This window comes from Pelodiscus sinensis, chromosome 22, assembly GCF_052426305.1.
Source record: "Pelodiscus sinensis isolate ZL-2025 chromosome 22, ASM5242630v1, whole genome shotgun sequence".
NCBI classification, from domain to species: Eukaryota; Metazoa; Chordata; order Testudines; family Trionychidae; genus Pelodiscus; species Pelodiscus sinensis.
The window spans coordinates 14,397,924-14,415,051 of record NC_143073.1 but is presented as its reverse complement, the minus strand read 5'-3'; the positions used below and the strand labels follow the sequence as shown (position 1 = coordinate 14,415,051).

At 68.0% G+C, this 17,128-nt stretch overlaps 14 non-coding genes across 14 annotated transcripts; all 14 read right to left on the bottom strand.

The window, feature by feature from the left end:
* Positions 1-339: 339 nt before the first annotated feature.
* Positions 340-412, bottom strand: TRNAK-UUU (transfer RNA lysine (anticodon UUU)). Its single transcript has one exon. It is a non-coding gene; the product is annotated as a tRNA-Lys (tRNA).
* A 1,127-nt stretch (positions 413-1,539) lies between these two features.
* On the bottom strand, positions 1,540-1,612 carry TRNAK-UUU (transfer RNA lysine (anticodon UUU)). Its single transcript has one exon. It is a non-coding gene; the product is annotated as a tRNA-Lys (tRNA).
* Positions 1,613-2,740: 1,128 nt separating this feature from the next.
* On the bottom strand, positions 2,741-2,813 carry TRNAK-UUU (transfer RNA lysine (anticodon UUU)). The gene has a single exon. It is a non-coding gene; the product is annotated as a tRNA-Lys (tRNA).
* A 1,127-nt stretch (positions 2,814-3,940) lies between these two features.
* TRNAK-UUU (transfer RNA lysine (anticodon UUU)) lies at positions 3,941-4,013 on the bottom strand. Its single transcript has one exon. It is a non-coding gene; the product is annotated as a tRNA-Lys (tRNA).
* Positions 4,014-5,140: 1,127 nt separating this feature from the next.
* On the bottom strand, positions 5,141-5,213 carry TRNAK-UUU (transfer RNA lysine (anticodon UUU)). Its single transcript has one exon. It is a non-coding gene; the product is annotated as a tRNA-Lys (tRNA).
* A 1,127-nt stretch (positions 5,214-6,340) lies between these two features.
* TRNAK-UUU (transfer RNA lysine (anticodon UUU)) lies at positions 6,341-6,413 on the bottom strand. The gene has a single exon. It is a non-coding gene; the product is annotated as a tRNA-Lys (tRNA).
* A 1,128-nt stretch (positions 6,414-7,541) lies between these two features.
* On the bottom strand, positions 7,542-7,614 carry TRNAK-UUU (transfer RNA lysine (anticodon UUU)). Its single transcript has one exon. It is a non-coding gene; the product is annotated as a tRNA-Lys (tRNA).
* A 1,128-nt stretch (positions 7,615-8,742) lies between these two features.
* TRNAK-UUU (transfer RNA lysine (anticodon UUU)) lies at positions 8,743-8,815 on the bottom strand. Its single transcript has one exon. It is a non-coding gene; the product is annotated as a tRNA-Lys (tRNA).
* A 1,128-nt stretch (positions 8,816-9,943) lies between these two features.
* Positions 9,944-10,016, bottom strand: TRNAK-UUU (transfer RNA lysine (anticodon UUU)). The gene has a single exon. It is a non-coding gene; the product is annotated as a tRNA-Lys (tRNA).
* Positions 10,017-11,144: 1,128 nt separating this feature from the next.
* On the bottom strand, positions 11,145-11,217 carry TRNAK-UUU (transfer RNA lysine (anticodon UUU)). The gene has a single exon. It is a non-coding gene; the product is annotated as a tRNA-Lys (tRNA).
* A 1,128-nt stretch (positions 11,218-12,345) lies between these two features.
* On the bottom strand, positions 12,346-12,418 carry TRNAK-UUU (transfer RNA lysine (anticodon UUU)). The gene has a single exon. It is a non-coding gene; the product is annotated as a tRNA-Lys (tRNA).
* A 1,128-nt stretch (positions 12,419-13,546) lies between these two features.
* TRNAK-UUU (transfer RNA lysine (anticodon UUU)) lies at positions 13,547-13,619 on the bottom strand. The gene has a single exon. It is a non-coding gene; the product is annotated as a tRNA-Lys (tRNA).
* A 1,128-nt stretch (positions 13,620-14,747) lies between these two features.
* Positions 14,748-14,820, bottom strand: TRNAK-UUU (transfer RNA lysine (anticodon UUU)). The gene has a single exon. It is a non-coding gene; the product is annotated as a tRNA-Lys (tRNA).
* Positions 14,821-15,948: 1,128 nt separating this feature from the next.
* TRNAK-UUU (transfer RNA lysine (anticodon UUU)) lies at positions 15,949-16,021 on the bottom strand. Its single transcript has one exon. It is a non-coding gene; the product is annotated as a tRNA-Lys (tRNA).
* Positions 16,022-17,128: the final 1,107 nt, after the last annotated feature.

Sequence of the window (17,128 nt, the reverse complement as noted above, 5' to 3'; positions counted from 1 at the left end):
GCTCCCACGAGAGGAAGCCAAGGGGGCGGGGCGGCCGCCCGTTGGTCCCGAGGGCTCGGAGCCAGAGGTGCCCTTTTGGCCTCCCTCTGCTTTGTCTGCACCCCGGCGTCGGCTCGATAGACGGAGCCGCGCGACGGGGCCCTGGTGGAGGCCCGGAGGCCTTTTTTTCCTGCAGAAGGGGAGGCCAGCGGGGAAGTTGCCTGTGGAGCGGCAGGCAGGAAACGGCCCCGGGGGAGGAAAGGCCAGGTAGTGAAGAGGGAAAAGGAAGACTCCCTGGAGGAAGAGAGACACGGGAGAGCCCCGCAGAAGAGCCCCGGGGAGGGGCGTAGGGCCCTTTCTCGCCTGACCAGGGACTTGAACCCTGGGCCCTCAGATTAAAAGTCTGATGCTCTACCGACTGAGCTAGCCAGGCTCACGGAGAAGGGGCCCCCGTTGGGGTCTCTAGAGACACTGGGCAGGAAAAGGCGACCGGTAGGCAGGACTCCACAGCCCTCCGGCTCCCAGAAGCCCGCGGGCTCAGGCCAGGCCTTCCCCGAGTAACCCACCGTCCCCTTGTCATGCCACGCTGGGGAGCTTTGGCAGCCCGGCTCAGCTGTCCCGGCGGAAGGGCGCCGGAAGACCGAGAGGCTGCCGCGCCTTCTCGGCCTTGCCTCCCTGTTACCGCCTGCCTCTGAGGCACCCGCGGGCCTAGCCCTGACAGAGACCGCAGAGCGAGCCACCCCCGGCTGCCGCGCTTCTCGCAGACGCTCCCCGCCTCCTCCAGCCCATGGCCGTCGTCCCCGCTTCCCAGAAGCGAGGCCGGGGGAGCTCCTTTGCCCGTGCCACGCTCCCGGCTCCTGCGCTGGCGCTCGGAGCCGAGCTGGGGCGGGCGCTCCCTTTGGCTGCTCCCCCGGGAGAGAGGGCCAAAGGGGCGATTTGGACGGCACGCTTTCTGCGCTTCCGGCCCGTGTCGCTTCTGGAGGGAAATGCCCCCCTATTCCCTTGACCCGCGTACGTTGAAAACGGAAAAGGAAGCCACCAGGACACAGCGCTAAGTCCAAGTCGAGGCCGAGGGGCCTAAAGCGGCCGTGGGAGCGCAGGGACGCTTCACGTGGGTCAGGTCCCAAGCGGCACCTGGGGAACAAAGCTGTGGCAGCGGACGCGTGTCCTCGACGGAGCCAAAGCAGGCGAGATCCGTAGGACGGAGGGAGCGCCCTTCTGGCTCCCACGAGAGGAAGCCAAGGGGGCGGGGCGGCCGCCCGTTGGTCCCGAGGGCTCGGAGCCAGAGGTGCCCTTTTGGCCTCCCTCTGCTTTGTCTGCACCCCGGCGTCGGCTCGATAGACGGAGCCGCGCGACGGGGCCCTGGTGGAGGCCCGGAGGCCTTTTTTTCCTGCAGAAGGGGAGGCCAGCGGGGAAGTTGCCTGTGGAGCGGCAGGCAGGAAACGGCCCCGGGGGAGGAAAGGCCAGGTAGTGAAGAGGGAAAAGGAAGACTCCCTGGAGGAAGAGAGACACGGGAGAGCCCCGCAGAAGAGCCCCGGGGAGGGGCGTAGGGCCCTTTCTCGCCTGACCAGGGACTTGAACCCTGGGCCCTCAGATTAAAAGTCTGATGCTCTACCGACTGAGCTAGCCAGGCTCACGGAGAAGGGGCCCCCGTTGGGGTCTCTAGAGACACTGGGCAGGAAAAGGCGACCGGTAGGCAGGACTCCACAGCCCTCCGGCTCCCAGAAGCCCGCGGGCTCAGGCCAGGCCTTCCCCGAGTAACCCACCGTCCCCTTGTCATGCCACGCTGGGGAGCTTTGGCAGCCCGGCTCAGCTGTCCCGGCGGAAGGGCGCCGGAAGACCGAGAGGCTGCCGCGCCTTCTCGGCCTTGCCTCCCTGTTACCGCCTGCCTCTGAGGCACCCGCGGGCCTAGCCCTGACAGAGACCGCAGAGCGAGCCACCCCCGGCTGCCGCGCTTCTCGCAGACGCTCCCCGCCTCCTCCAGCCCATGGCCGTCGTCCCCGCTTCCCAGAAGCGAGGCCGGGGGAGCTCCTTTGCCCGTGCCACGCTCCCGGCTCCTGCGCTGGCGCTCGGAGCCGAGCTGGGGCGGGCGCTCCCTTTGGCTGCTCCCCCGGGAGAGAGGGCCAAAGGGGCGATTTGGACGGCACGCTTTCTGCGCTTCCGGCCCGTGTCGCTTCTGGAGGGAAATGCCCCCCCTATTCCCTTGACCCGCGTACGTTGAAAACGGAAAAGGAAGCCACCAGGACACAGCGCTAAGTCCAAGTCGAGGCCGAGGGGCCTAAAGCGGCCGTGGGAGCGCAGGGACGCTTCACGTGGGTCAGGTCCCAAGCGGCACCTGGGGAACAAAGCTGTGGCAGCGGACGCGTGTCCTCGACGGAGCCAAAGCAGGCGAGATCCGTAGGACGGAGGGAGCGCCCTTCTGGCTCCCACGAGAGGAAGCCAAGGGGGCGGGGCGGCCGCCCGTTGGTCCCGAGGGCTCGGAGCCAGAGGTGCCCTTTTGGCCTCCCTCTGCTTTGTCTGCACCCCGGCGTCGGCTCGATAGACGGAGCCGCGCGACGGGGCCCTGGTGGAGGCCCGGAGGCCTTTTTTTCCTGCAGAAGGGGAGGCCAGCGGGGAAGTTGCCTGTGGAGCGGCAGGCAGGAAACGGCCCCGGGGGAGGAAAGGCCAGGTAGTGAAGAGGGAAAAGGAAGACTCCCTGGAGGAAGAGAGACACGGGAGAGCCCTGCAGAAGAGCCCCGGGGAGGGGCGTAGGGCCCTTTCTCGCCTGACCAGGGACTTGAACCCTGGGCCCTCAGATTAAAAGTCTGATGCTCTACCGACTGAGCTAGCCAGGCTCACGGAGAAGGGGCCCCCGTTGGGGTCTCTAGAGACACTGGGCAGGAAAAGGCGACCGGTAGGCAGGACTCCACAGCCCTCCGGCTCCCAGAAGCCCGCGGGCTCAGGCCAGGCCTTCCCCGAGTAACCCACCGTCCCCTTGTCATGCCACGCTGGGGAGCTTTGGCAGCCCGGCTCAGCTGTCCCGGCGGAAGGGCGCCGGAAGACCGAGAGGCTGCCGCGCCTTCTCGGCCTTGCCTCCCTGTTACCGCCTGCCTCTGAGGCACCCGCGGGCCTAGCCCTGACAGAGACCGCAGAGCGAGCCACCCCCGGCTGCCGCGCTTCTCGCAGACGCTCCCCGCCTCCTCCAGCCCATGGCCGTCGTCCCCGCTTCCCAGAAGCGAGGCCGGGGGAGCTCCTTTGCCCGTGCCACGCTCCCGGCTCCTGCGCTGGCGCTCGGAGCCGAGCTGGGGCGGGCGCTCCCTTTGGCTGCTCCCCCGGGAGAGAGGGCCAAAGGGGCGATTTGGACGGCACGCTTTCTGCGCTTCCGGCCCGTGTCGCTTCTGGAGGGAAATGCCCCCCTATTCCCTTGACCCGCGTACGTTGAAAACGGAAAAGGAAGCCACCAGGACACAGCGCTAAGTCCAAGTCGAGGCCGAGGGGCCTAAAGCGGCCGTGGGAGCGCAGGGACGCTTCACGTGGGTCAGGTCCCAAGCGGCACCTGGGGAACAAAGCTGTGGCAGCGGACGCGTGTCCTCGACGGAGCCAAAGCAGGCGAGATCCGTAGGACGGAGGGAGCGCCCTTCTGGCTCCCACGAGAGGAAGCCAAGGGGGCGGGGCGGCCGCCCGTTGGTCCCGAGGGCTCGGAGCCAGAGGTGCCCTTTTGGCCTCCCTCTGCTTTGTCTGCACCCCGGCGTCGGCTCGATAGACGGAGCCGCGCGACGGGGCCCTGGTGGAGGCCCGGAGGCCTTTTTTTCCTGCAGAAGGGGAGGCCAGCGGGGAAGTTGCCTGTGGAGCGGCAGGCAGGAAACGGCCCCGGGGGAGGAAAGGCCAGGTAGTGAAGAGGGAAAAGGAAGACTCCCTGGAGGAAGAGAGACACGGGAGAGCCCCGCAGAAGAGCCCCGGGGAGGGGCGTAGGGCCCTTTCTCGCCTGACCAGGGACTTGAACCCTGGGCCCTCAGATTAAAAGTCTGATGCTCTACCGACTGAGCTAGCCAGGCTCACGGAGAAGGGGCCCCCGTTGGGGTCTCTAGAGACACTGGGCAGGAAAAGGCGACCGGTAGGCAGGACTCCACAGCCCTCCGGCTCCCAGAAGCCCGCGGGCTCAGGCCAGGCCTTCCCCGAGTAACCCACCGTCCCCTTGTCATGCCACGCTGGGGAGCTTTGGCAGCCCGGCTCAGCTGTCCCGGCGGAAGGGCGCCGGAAGACCGAGAGGCTGCCGCGCCTTCTCGGCCTTGCCTCCCTGTTACCGCCTGCCTCTGAGGCACCCGCGGGCCTAGCCCTGACAGAGACCGCAGAGCGAGCCACCCCCGGCTGCCGCGCTTCTCGCAGACGCTCCCCGCCTCCTCCAGCCCATGGCCGTCGTCCCCGCTTCCCAGAAGCGAGGCCGGGGGAGCTCCTTTGCCCGTGCCACGCTCCCGGCTCCTGCGCTGGCGCTCGGAGCCGAGCTGGGGCGGGCGCTCCCTTTGGCTGCTCCCCCGGGAGAGAGGGCCAAAGGGGCGATTTGGACGGCACGCTTTCTGCGCTTCCGGCCCGTGTCGCTTCTGGAGGGAAATGCCCCCCTATTCCCTTGACCCGCGTACGTTGAAAACGGAAAAGGAAGCCACCAGGACACAGCGCTAAGTCCAAGTCGAGGCCGAGGGGCCTAAAGCGGCCGTGGGAGCGCAGGGACGCTTCACGTGGGTCAGGTCCCAAGCGGCACCTGGGGAACAAAGCTGTGGCAGCGGACGCGTGTCCTCGACGGAGCCAAAGCAGGCGAGATCCGTAGGACGGAGGGAGCGCCCTTCTGGCTCCCACGAGAGGAAGCCAAGGGGGCGGGGCGGCCGCCCGTTGGTCCCGAGGGCTCGGAGCCAGAGGTGCCCTTTTGGCCTCCCTCTGCTTTGTCTGCACCCCGGCGTCGGCTCGATAGACGGAGCCGCGCGACGGGGCCCTGGTGGAGGCCCGGAGGCCTTTTTTTCCTGCAGAAGGGGAGGCCAGCGGGGAAGTTGCCTGTGGAGCGGCAGGCAGGAAACGGCCCCGGGGGAGGAAAGGCCAGGTAGTGAAGAGGGAAAAGGAAGACTCCCTGGAGGAAGAGAGACACGGGAGAGCCCCGCAGAAGAGCCCCGGGGAGGGGCGTAGGGCCCTTTCTCGCCTGACCAGGGACTTGAACCCTGGGCCCTCAGATTAAAAGTCTGATGCTCTACCGACTGAGCTAGCCAGGCTCACGGAGAAGGGGCCCCCGTTGGGGTCTCTAGAGACACTGGGCAGGAAAAGGCGACCGGTAGGCAGGACTCCACAGCCCTCCGGCTCCCAGAAGCCCGCGGGCTCAGGCCAGGCCTTCCCCGAGTAACCCACCGTCCCCTTGTCATGCCACGCTGGGGAGCTTTGGCAGCCCGGCTCAGCTGTCCCGGCGGAAGGGCGCCGGAAGACCGAGAGGCTGCCGCGCCTTCTCGGCCTTGCCTCCCTGTTACCGCCTGCCTCTGAGGCACCCGCGGGCCTAGCCCTGACAGAGACCGCAGAGCGAGCCACCCCCGGCTGCCGCGCTTCTCGCAGACGCTCCCCGCCTCCTCCAGCCCATGGCCGTCGTCCCCGCTTCCCAGAAGCGAGGCCGGGGGAGCTCCTTTGCCCGTGCCACGCTCCCGGCTCCTGCGCTGGCGCTCGGAGCCGAGCTGGGGCGGGCGCTCCCTTTGGCTGCTCCCCCGGGAGAGAGGGCCAAAGGGGCGATTTGGACGGCACGCTTTCTGCGCTTCCGGCCCGTGTCGCTTCTGGAGGGAAATGCCCCCCTATTCCCTTGACCCGCGTACGTTGAAAACGGAAAAGGAAGCCACCAGGACACAGCGCTAAGTCCAAGTCGAGGCCGAGGGGCCTAAAGCGGCCGTGGGAGCGCAGGGACGCTTCACGTGGGTCAGGTCCCAAGCGGCACCTGGGGAACAAAGCTGTGGCAGCGGACGCGTGTCCTCGACGGAGCCAAAGCAGGCGAGATCCGTAGGACGGAGGGAGCGCCCTTCTGGCTCCCACGAGAGGAAGCCAAGGGGGCGGGGCGGCCGCCCGTTGGTCCCGAGGGCTCGGAGCCAGAGGTGCCCTTTTGGCCTCCCTCTGCTTTGTCTGCACCCCGGCGTCGGCTCGATAGACGGAGCCGCGCGACGGGGCCCTGGTGGAGGCCCGGAGGCCTTTTTTTCCTGCAGAAGGGGAGGCCAGCGGGGAAGTTGCCTGTGGAGCGGCAGGCAGGAAACGGCCCCGGGGGAGGAAAGGCCAGGTAGTGAAGAGGGAAAAGGAAGACTCCCTGGAGGAAGAGAGACACGGGAGAGCCCCGCAGAAGAGCCCCGGGGAGGGGCGTAGGGCCCTTTCTCGCCTGACCAGGGACTTGAACCCTGGGCCCTCAGATTAAAAGTCTGATGCTCTACCGACTGAGCTAGCCAGGCTCACGGAGAAGGGGCCCCCGTTGGGGTCTCTAGAGACACTGGGCAGGAAAAGGCGACCGGTAGGCAGGACTCCACAGCCCTCCGGCTCCCAGAAGCCCGCGGGCTCAGGCCAGGCCTTCCCCGAGTAACCCACCGTCCCCTTGTCATGCCACGCTGGGGAGCTTTGGCAGCCCGGCTCAGCTGTCCCGGCGGAAGGGCGCCGGAAGACCGAGAGGCTGCCGCGCCTTCTCGGCCTTGCCTCCCTGTTACCGCCTGCCTCTGAGGCACCCGCGGGCCTAGCCCTGACAGAGACCGCAGAGCGAGCCACCCCCGGCTGCCGCGCTTCTCGCAGACGCTCCCCGCCTCCTCCAGCCCATGGCCGTCGTCCCCGCTTCCCAGAAGCGAGGCCGGGGGAGCTCCTTTGCCCGTGCCACGCTCCCGGCTCCTGCGCTGGCGCTCGGAGCCGAGCTGGGGCGGGCGCTCCCTTTGGCTGCTCCCCCGGGAGAGAGGGCCAAAGGGGCGATTTGGACGGCACGCTTTCTGCGCTTCCGGCCCGTGTCGCTTCTGGAGGGAAATGCCCCCCCTATTCCCTTGACCCGCGTACGTTGAAAACGGAAAAGGAAGCCACCAGGACACAGCGCTAAGTCCAAGTCGAGGCCGAGGGGCCTAAAGCGGCCGTGGGAGCGCAGGGACGCTTCACGTGGGTCAGGTCCCAAGCGGCACCTGGGGAACAAAGCTGTGGCAGCGGACGCGTGTCCTCGACGGAGCCAAAGCAGGCGAGATCCGTAGGACGGAGGGAGCGCCCTTCTGGCTCCCACGAGAGGAAGCCAAGGGGGCGGGGCGGCCGCCCGTTGGTCCCGAGGGCTCGGAGCCAGAGGTGCCCTTTTGGCCTCCCTCTGCTTTGTCTGCACCCCGGCGTCGGCTCGATAGACGGAGCCGCGCGACGGGGCCCTGGTGGAGGCCCGGAGGCCTTTTTTTCCTGCAGAAGGGGAGGCCAGCGGGGAAGTTGCCTGTGGAGCGGCAGGCAGGAAACGGCCCCGGGGGAGGAAAGGCCAGGTAGTGAAGAGGGAAAAGGAAGACTCCCTGGAGGAAGAGAGACACGGGAGAGCCCCGCAGAAGAGCCCCGGGGAGGGGCGTAGGGCCCTTTCTCGCCTGACCAGGGACTTGAACCCTGGGCCCTCAGATTAAAAGTCTGATGCTCTACCGACTGAGCTAGCCAGGCTCACGGAGAAGGGGCCCCCGTTGGGGTCTCTAGAGACACTGGGCAGGAAAAGGCGACCGGTAGGCAGGACTCCACAGCCCTCCGGCTCCCAGAAGCCCGCGGGCTCAGGCCAGGCCTTCCCCGAGTAACCCACCGTCCCCTTGTCATGCCACGCTGGGGAGCTTTGGCAGCCCGGCTCAGCTGTCCCGGCGGAAGGGCGCCGGAAGACCGAGAGGCTGCCGCGCCTTCTCGGCCTTGCCTCCCTGTTACCGCCTGCCTCTGAGGCACCCGCGGGCCTAGCCCTGACAGAGACCGCAGAGCGAGCCACCCCCGGCTGCCGCGCTTCTCGCAGACGCTCCCCGCCTCCTCCAGCCCATGGCCGTCGTCCCCGCTTCCCAGAAGCGAGGCCGGGGGAGCTCCTTTGCCCGTGCCACGCTCCCGGCTCCTGCGCTGGCGCTCGGAGCCGAGCTGGGGCGGGCGCTCCCTTTGGCTGCTCCCCCGGGAGAGAGGGCCAAAGGGGCGATTTGGACGGCACGCTTTCTGCGCTTCCGGCCCGTGTCGCTTCTGGAGGGAAATGCCCCCCCTATTCCCTTGACCCGCGTACGTTGAAAACGGAAAAGGAAGCCACCAGGACACAGCGCTAAGTCCAAGTCGAGGCCGAGGGGCCTAAAGCGGCCGTGGGAGCGCAGGGACGCTTCACGTGGGTCAGGTCCCAAGCGGCACCTGGGGAACAAAGCTGTGGCAGCGGACGCGTGTCCTCGACGGAGCCAAAGCAGGCGAGATCCGTAGGACGGAGGGAGCGCCCTTCTGGCTCCCACGAGAGGAAGCCAAGGGGGCGGGGCGGCCGCCCGTTGGTCCCGAGGGCTCGGAGCCAGAGGTGCCCTTTTGGCCTCCCTCTGCTTTGTCTGCACCCCGGCGTCGGCTCGATAGACGGAGCCGCGCGACGGGGCCCTGGTGGAGGCCCGGAGGCCTTTTTTTCCTGCAGAAGGGGAGGCCAGCGGGGAAGTTGCCTGTGGAGCGGCAGGCAGGAAACGGCCCCGGGGGAGGAAAGGCCAGGTAGTGAAGAGGGAAAAGGAAGACTCCCTGGAGGAAGAGAGACACGGGAGAGCCCCGCAGAAGAGCCCCGGGGAGGGGCGTAGGGCCCTTTCTCGCCTGACCAGGGACTTGAACCCTGGGCCCTCAGATTAAAAGTCTGATGCTCTACCGACTGAGCTAGCCAGGCTCACGGAGAAGGGGCCCCCGTTGGGGTCTCTAGAGACACTGGGCAGGAAAAGGCGACCGGTAGGCAGGACTCCACAGCCCTCCGGCTCCCAGAAGCCCGCGGGCTCAGGCCAGGCCTTCCCCGAGTAACCCACCGTCCCCTTGTCATGCCACGCTGGGGAGCTTTGGCAGCCCGGCTCAGCTGTCCCGGCGGAAGGGCGCCGGAAGACCGAGAGGCTGCCGCGCCTTCTCGGCCTTGCCTCCCTGTTACCGCCTGCCTCTGAGGCACCCGCGGGCCTAGCCCTGACAGAGACCGCAGAGCGAGCCACCCCCGGCTGCCGCGCTTCTCGCAGACGCTCCCCGCCTCCTCCAGCCCATGGCCGTCGTCCCCGCTTCCCAGAAGCGAGGCCGGGGGAGCTCCTTTGCCCGTGCCACGCTCCCGGCTCCTGCGCTGGCGCTCGGAGCCGAGCTGGGGCGGGCGCTCCCTTTGGCTGCTCCCCCGGGAGAGAGGGCCAAAGGGGCGATTTGGACGGCACGCTTTCTGCGCTTCCGGCCCGTGTCGCTTCTGGAGGGAAATGCCCCCCCTATTCCCTTGACCCGCGTACGTTGAAAACGGAAAAGGAAGCCACCAGGACACAGCGCTAAGTCCAAGTCGAGGCCGAGGGGCCTAAAGCGGCCGTGGGAGCGCAGGGACGCTTCACGTGGGTCAGGTCCCAAGCGGCACCTGGGGAACAAAGCTGTGGCAGCGGACGCGTGTCCTCGACGGAGCCAAAGCAGGCGAGATCCGTAGGACGGAGGGAGCGCCCTTCTGGCTCCCACGAGAGGAAGCCAAGGGGGCGGGGCGGCCGCCCGTTGGTCCCGAGGGCTCGGAGCCAGAGGTGCCCTTTTGGCCTCCCTCTGCTTTGTCTGCACCCCGGCGTCGGCTCGATAGACGGAGCCGCGCGACGGGGCCCTGGTGGAGGCCCGGAGGCCTTTTTTTCCTGCAGAAGGGGAGGCCAGCGGGGAAGTTGCCTGTGGAGCGGCAGGCAGGAAACGGCCCCGGGGGAGGAAAGGCCAGGTAGTGAAGAGGGAAAAGGAAGACTCCCTGGAGGAAGAGAGACACGGGAGAGCCCCGCAGAAGAGCCCCGGGGAGGGGCATAGGGCCCTTTCTCGCCTGACCAGGGACTTGAACCCTGGGCCCTCAGATTAAAAGTCTGATGCTCTACCGACTGAGCTAGCCAGGCTCACGGAGAAGGGGCCCCCGTTGGGGTCTCTAGAGACACTGGGCAGGAAAAGGCGACCGGTAGGCAGGACTCCACAGCCCTCCGGCTCCCAGAAGCCCGCGGGCTCAGGCCAGGCCTTCCCCGAGTAACCCACCGTCCCCTTGTCATGCCACGCTGGGGAGCTTTGGCAGCCCGGCTCAGCTGTCCCGGCGGAAGGGCGCCGGAAGACCGAGAGGCTGCCGCGCCTTCTCGGCCTTGCCTCCCTGTTACCGCCTGCCTCTGAGGCACCCGCGGGCCTAGCCCTGACAGAGACCGCAGAGCGAGCCACCCCCGGCTGCCGCGCTTCTCGCAGACGCTCCCCGCCTCCTCCAGCCCATGGCCGTCGTCCCCGCTTCCCAGAAGCGAGGCCGGGGGAGCTCCTTTGCCCGTGCCACGCTCCCGGCTCCTGCGCTGGCGCTCGGAGCCGAGCTGGGGCGGGCGCTCCCTTTGGCTGCTCCCCCGGGAGAGAGGGCCAAAGGGGCGATTTGGACGGCACGCTTTCTGCGCTTCCGGCCCGTGTCGCTTCTGGAGGGAAATGCCCCCCCTATTCCCTTGACCCGCGTACGTTGAAAACGGAAAAGGAAGCCACCAGGACACAGCGCTAAGTCCAAGTCGAGGCCGAGGGGCCTAAAGCGGCCGTGGGAGCGCAGGGACGCTTCACGTGGGTCAGGTCCCAAGCGGCACCTGGGGAACAAAGCTGTGGCAGCGGACGCGTGTCCTCGACGGAGCCAAAGCAGGCGAGATCCGTAGGACGGAGGGAGCGCCCTTCTGGCTCCCACGAGAGGAAGCCAAGGGGGCGGGGCGGCCGCCCGTTGGTCCCGAGGGCTCGGAGCCAGAGGTGCCCTTTTGGCCTCCCTCTGCTTTGTCTGCACCCCGGCGTCGGCTCGATAGACGGAGCCGCGCGACGGGGCCCTGGTGGAGGCCCGGAGGCCTTTTTTTCCTGCAGAAGGGGAGGCCAGCGGGGAAGTTGCCTGTGGAGCGGCAGGCAGGAAACGGCCCCGGGGGAGGAAAGGCCAGGTAGTGAAGAGGGAAAAGGAAGACTCCCTGGAGGAAGAGAGACACGGGAGAGCCCCGCAGAAGAGCCCCAGGGAGGGGCGTAGGGCCCTTTCTCGCCTGACCAGGGACTTGAACCCTGGGCCCTCAGATTAAAAGTCTGATGCTCTACCGACTGAGCTAGCCAGGCTCACGGAGAAGGGGCCCCCGTTGGGGTCTCTAGAGACACTGGGCAGGAAAAGGCGACCGGTAGGCAGGACTCCACAGCCCTCCGGCTCCCAGAAGCCCGCGGGCTCAGGCCAGGCCTTCCCCGAGTAACCCACCGTCCCCTTGTCATGCCACGCTGGGGAGCTTTGGCAGCCCGGCTCAGCTGTCCCGGCGGAAGGGCGCCGGAAGACCGAGAGGCTGCCGCGCCTTCTCGGCCTTGCCTCCCTGTTACCGCCTGCCTCTGAGGCACCCGCGGGCCTAGCCCTGACAGAGACCGCAGAGCGAGCCACCCCCGGCTGCCGCGCTTCTCGCAGACGCTCCCCGCCTCCTCCAGCCCATGGCCGTCGTCCCCGCTTCCCAGAAGCGAGGCCGGGGGAGCTCCTTTGCCCGTGCCACGCTCCCGGCTCCTGCGCTGGCGCTCGGAGCCGAGCTGGGGCGGGCGCTCCCTTTGGCTGCTCCCCCGGGAGAGAGGGCCAAAGGGGCGATTTGGACGGCACGCTTTCTGCGCTTCCGGCCCGTGTCGCTTCTGGAGGGAAATGCCCCCCCTATTCCCTTGACCCGCGTACGTTGAAAACGGAAAAGGAAGCCACCAGGACACAGCGCTAAGTCCAAGTCGAGGCCGAGGGGCCTAAAGCGGCCGTGGGAGCGCAGGGACGCTTCACGTGGGTCAGGTCCCAAGCGGCACCTGGGGAACAAAGCTGTGGCAGCGGACGCGTGTCCTCGACGGAGCCAAAGCAGGCGAGATCCGTAGGACGGAGGGAGCGCCCTTCTGGCTCCCACGAGAGGAAGCCAAGGGGGCGGGGCGGCCGCCCGTTGGTCCCGAGGGCTCGGAGCCAGAGGTGCCCTTTTGGCCTCCCTCTGCTTTGTCTGCACCCCGGCGTCGGCTCGATAGACGGAGCCGCGCGACGGGGCCCTGGTGGAGGCCCGGAGGCCTTTTTTTCCTGCAGAAGGGGAGGCCAGCGGGGAAGTTGCCTGTGGAGCGGCAGGCAGGAAACGGCCCCGGGGGAGGAAAGGCCAGGTAGTGAAGAGGGAAAAGGAAGACTCCCTGGAGGAAGAGAGACACGGGAGAGCCCCGCAGAAGAGCCCCGGGGAGGGGCGTAGGGCCCTTTCTCGCCTGACCAGGGACTTGAACCCTGGGCCCTCAGATTAAAAGTCTGATGCTCTACCGACTGAGCTAGCCAGGCTCACGGAGAAGGGGCCCCCGTTGGGGTCTCTAGAGACACTGGGCAGGAAAAGGCGACCGGTAGGCAGGACTCCACAGCCCTCCGGCTCCCAGAAGCCCGCGGGCTCAGGCCAGGCCTTCCCCGAGTAACCCACCGTCCCCTTGTCATGCCACGCTGGGGAGCTTTGGCAGCCCGGCTCAGCTGTCCCGGCGGAAGGGCGCCGGAAGACCGAGAGGCTGCCGCGCCTTCTCGGCCTTGCCTCCCTGTTACCGCCTGCCTCTGAGGCACCCGCGGGCCTAGCCCTGACAGAGACCGCAGAGCGAGCCACCCCCGGCTGCCGCGCTTCTCGCAGACGCTCCCCGCCTCCTCCAGCCCATGGCCGTCGTCCCCGCTTCCCAGAAGCGAGGCCGGGGGAGCTCCTTTGCCCGTGCCACGCTCCCGGCTCCTGCGCTGGCGCTCGGAGCCGAGCTGGGGCGGGCGCTCCCTTTGGCTGCTCCCCCGGGAGAGAGGGCCAAAGGGGCGATTTGGACGGCACGCTTTCTGCGCTTCCGGCCCGTGTCGCTTCTGGAGGGAAATGCCCCCCCTATTCCCTTGACCCGCGTACGTTGAAAACGGAAAAGGAAGCCACCAGGACACAGCGCTAAGTCCAAGTCGAGGCCGAGGGGCCTAAAGCGGCCGTGGGAGCGCAGGGACGCTTCACGTGGGTCAGGTCCCAAGCGGCACCTGGGGAACAAAGCTGTGGCAGCGGACGCGTGTCCTCGACGGAGCCAAAGCAGGCGAGATCCGTAGGACGGAGGGAGCGCCCTTCTGGCTCCCACGAGAGGAAGCCAAGGGGGCGGGGCGGCCGCCCGTTGGTCCCGAGGGCTCGGAGCCAGAGGTGCCCTTTTGGCCTCCCTCTGCTTTGTCTGCACCCCGGCGTCGGCTCGATAGACGGAGCCGCGCGACGGGGCCCTGGTGGAGGCCCGGAGGCCTTTTTTTCCTGCAGAAGGGGAGGCCAGCGGGGAAGTTGCCTGTGGAGCGGCAGGCAGGAAACGGCCCCGGGGGAGGAAAGGCCAGGTAGTGAAGAGGGAAAAGGAAGACTCCCTGGAGGAAGAGAGACACGGGAGAGCCCCGCAGAAGAGCCCCAGGGAGGGGCGTAGGGCCCTTTCTCGCCTGACCAGGGACTTGAACCCTGGGCCCTCAGATTAAAAGTCTGATGCTCTACCGACTGAGCTAGCCAGGCTCACGGAGAAGGGGCCCCCGTTGGGGTCTCTAGAGACACTGGGCAGGAAAAGGCGACCGGTAGGCAGGACTCCACAGCCCTCCGGCTCCCAGAAGCCCGCGGGCTCAGGCCAGGCCTTCCCCGAGTAACCCACCGTCCCCTTGTCATGCCACGCTGGGGAGCTTTGGCAGCCCGGCTCAGCTGTCCCGGCGGAAGGGCGCCGGAAGACCGAGAGGCTGCCGCGCCTTCTCGGCCTTGCCTCCCTGTTACCGCCTGCCTCTGAGGCACCCGCGGGCCTAGCCCTGACAGAGACCGCAGAGCGAGCCACCCCCGGCTGCCGCGCTTCTCGCAGACGCTCCCCGCCTCCTCCAGCCCATGGCCGTCGTCCCCGCTTCCCAGAAGCGAGGCCGGGGGAGCTCCTTTGCCCGTGCCACGCTCCCGGCTCCTGCGCTGGCGCTCGGAGCCGAGCTGGGGCGGGCGCTCCCTTTGGCTGCTCCCCCGGGAGAGAGGGCCAAAGGGGCGATTTGGACGGCACGCTTTCTGCGCTTCCGGCCCGTGTCGCTTCTGGAGGGAAATGCCCCCCCTATTCCCTTGACCCGCGTACGTTGAAAACGGAAAAGGAAGCCACCAGGACACAGCGCTAAGTCCAAGTCGAGGCCGAGGGGCCTAAAGCGGCCGTGGGAGCGCAGGGACGCTTCACGTGGGTCAGGTCCCAAGCGGCACCTGGGGAACAAAGCTGTGGCAGCGGACGCGTGTCCTCGACGGAGCCAAAGCAGGCGAGATCCGTAGGACGGAGGGAGCGCCCTTCTGGCTCCCACGAGAGGAAGCCAAGGGGGCGGGGCGGCCGCCCGTTGGTCCCGAGGGCTCGGAGCCAGAGGTGCCCTTTTGGCCTCCCTCTGCTTTGTCTGCACCCCGGCGTCGGCTCGATAGACGGAGCCGCGCGACGGGGCCCTGGTGGAGGCCCGGAGGCCTTTTTTTCCTGCAGAAGGGGAGGCCAGCGGGGAAGTTGCCTGTGGAGCGGCAGGCAGGAAACGGCCCCGGGGGAGGAAAGGCCAGGTAGTGAAGAGGGAAAAGGAAGACTCCCTGGAGGAAGAGAGACACGGGAGAGCCCCGCAGAAGAGCCCCAGGGAGGGGCGTAGGGCCCTTTCTCGCCTGACCAGGGACTTGAACCCTGGGCCCTCAGATTAAAAGTCTGATGCTCTACCGACTGAGCTAGCCAGGCTCACGGAGAAGGGGCCCCCGTTGGGGTCTCTAGAGACACTGGGCAGGAAAAGGCGACCGGTAGGCAGGACTCCACAGCCCTCCGGCTCCCAGAAGCCCGCGGGCTCAGGCCAGGCCTTCCCCGAGTAACCCACCGTCCCCTTGTCATGCCACGCTGGGGAGCTTTGGCAGCCCGGCTCAGCTGTCCCGGCGGAAGGGCGCCGGAAGACCGAGAGGCTGCCGCGCCTTCTCGGCCTTGCCTCCCTGTTACCGCCTGCCTCTGAGGCACCCGCGGGCCTAGCCCTGACAGAGACCGCAGAGCGAGCCACCCCCGGCTGCCGCGCTTCTCGCAGACGCTCCCCGCCTCCTCCAGCCCATGGCCGTCGTCCCCGCTTCCCAGAAGCGAGGCCGGGGGAGCTCCTTTGCCCGTGCCACGCTCCCGGCTCCTGCGCTGGCGCTCGGAGCCGAGCTGGGGCGGGCGCTCCCTTTGGCTGCTCCCCCGGGAGAGAGGGCCAAAGGGGCGATTTGGACGGCACGCTTTCTGCGCTTCCGGCCCGTGTCGCTTCTGGAGGGAAATGCCCCCCCTATTCCCTTGACCCGCGTACGTTGAAAACGGAAAAGGAAGCCACCAGGACACAGCGCTAAGTCCAAGTCGAGGCCGAGGGGCCTAAAGCGGCCGTGGGAGCGCAGGGACGCTTCACGTGGGTCAGGTCCCAAGCGGCACCTGGGGAACAAAGCTGTGGCAGCGGACGCGTGTCCTCGACGGAGCCAAAGCAGGCGAGATCCGTAGGACGGAGGGAGCGCCCTTCTGGCTCCCACGAGAGGAAGCCAAGGGGGCGGGGCGGCCGCCCGTTGGTCCCGAGGGCTCGGAGCCAGAGGTGCCCTTTTGGCCTCCCTCTGCTTTGTCTGCACCCCGGCGTCGGCTCGATAGACGGAGCCGCGCGACGGGGCCCTGGTGGAGGCCCGGAGGCCTTTTTTTCCTGCAGAAGGGGAGGCCAGCGGGGAAGTTGCCTGTGGAGCGGCAGGCAGGAAACGGCCCCGGGGGAGGAAAGGCCAGGTAGTGAAGAGGGAAAAGGAAGACTCCCTGGAGGAAGAGAGACACGGGAAAGCCCCGCAGAAGAGCCCCGGGGAGGGGCATAGGGCCCTTTCTCGCCTGACCAGGGACTTGAACCCTGGGCCCTCAGATTAAAAGTCTGATGCTCTACCGACTGAGCTAGCCAGGCTCACGGAGAAGGGGCCCCCGTTGGGGTCTCTAGAGACACTGGGCAGGAAAAGGCGACCGGTAGGCAGGACTCCACAGCCCTCCGGCTCCCAGAAGCCCGCGGGCTCAGGCCAGGCCTTCCCCGAGTAACCCACCGTCCCCTTGTCATGCCACGCTGGGGAGCTTTGGCAGCCCGGCTCAGCTGTCCCGGCGGAAGGGCGCCGGAAGACCGAGAGGCTGCCGCGCCTTCTCGGCCTTGCCTCCCTGTTACCGCCTGCCTCTGAGGCACCCGCGGGCCTAGCCCTGACAGAGACCGCAGAGCGAGCCACCCCCGGCTGCCGCGCTTCTCGCAGACGCCCCCCGCCTCCTCCAGCCCATGGCCGTCGTCCCCGCTTCCCAGAAGCGAGGCCGGGGGAGCTCCTTTGCCCGTGCCACGCTCCCGGCTCCTGCGCTGGCGCTCGGAGCCGAGCTGGGGCGGGCGCTCCCTTTGGCTGCTCCCCCGGGAGAGAGGGCCAAAGGGGCGATTTGGACGGCACGCTTTCTGCGCTTCCGGCCCGTGTCGCTTCTGGAGGGAAATGCCCCCCCTATTCCCTTGACCCGCGTACGTTGAAAACGGAAAAGGAAGCCACCAGGACACAGCGCTAAGTCCAAGTCGAGGCCGAGGGGCCTAAAGCGGCCGTGGGAGCGCAGGGACGCTTCACGTGGGTCAGGTCCCAAGCGGCACCTGGGGAACAAAGCTGTGGCAGCGGACGCGTGTCCTCGACGGAGCCAAAGCAGGCGAGATCCGTAGGACGGAGGGAGCGCCCTTCTGGCTCCCACGAGAGGAAGCCAAGGGGGCGGGGCGGCCGCCCGTTGGTCCCGAGGGCTCGGAGCCAGAGGTGCCCTTTTGGCCTCCCTCTGCTTTGTCTGCACCCCGGCGTCGGCTCGATAGACGGAGCCGCGCGATGGGGCCCTGGTGGAGGCCCGGAGGCCTTTTTTTCCTGCAGAAGGGGAGGCCAGCGGGGAAGTTGCCTGTGGAGCGGCAGGCAGGAAACGGCCCCGGGGGAGGAAAGGCCAGGTAGTGAAGAGGGAAAAGGAAGACTCCCTGGAGGAAGAGAGACACGGGAGAGCCCCGCAGAAGAGCCCCAGG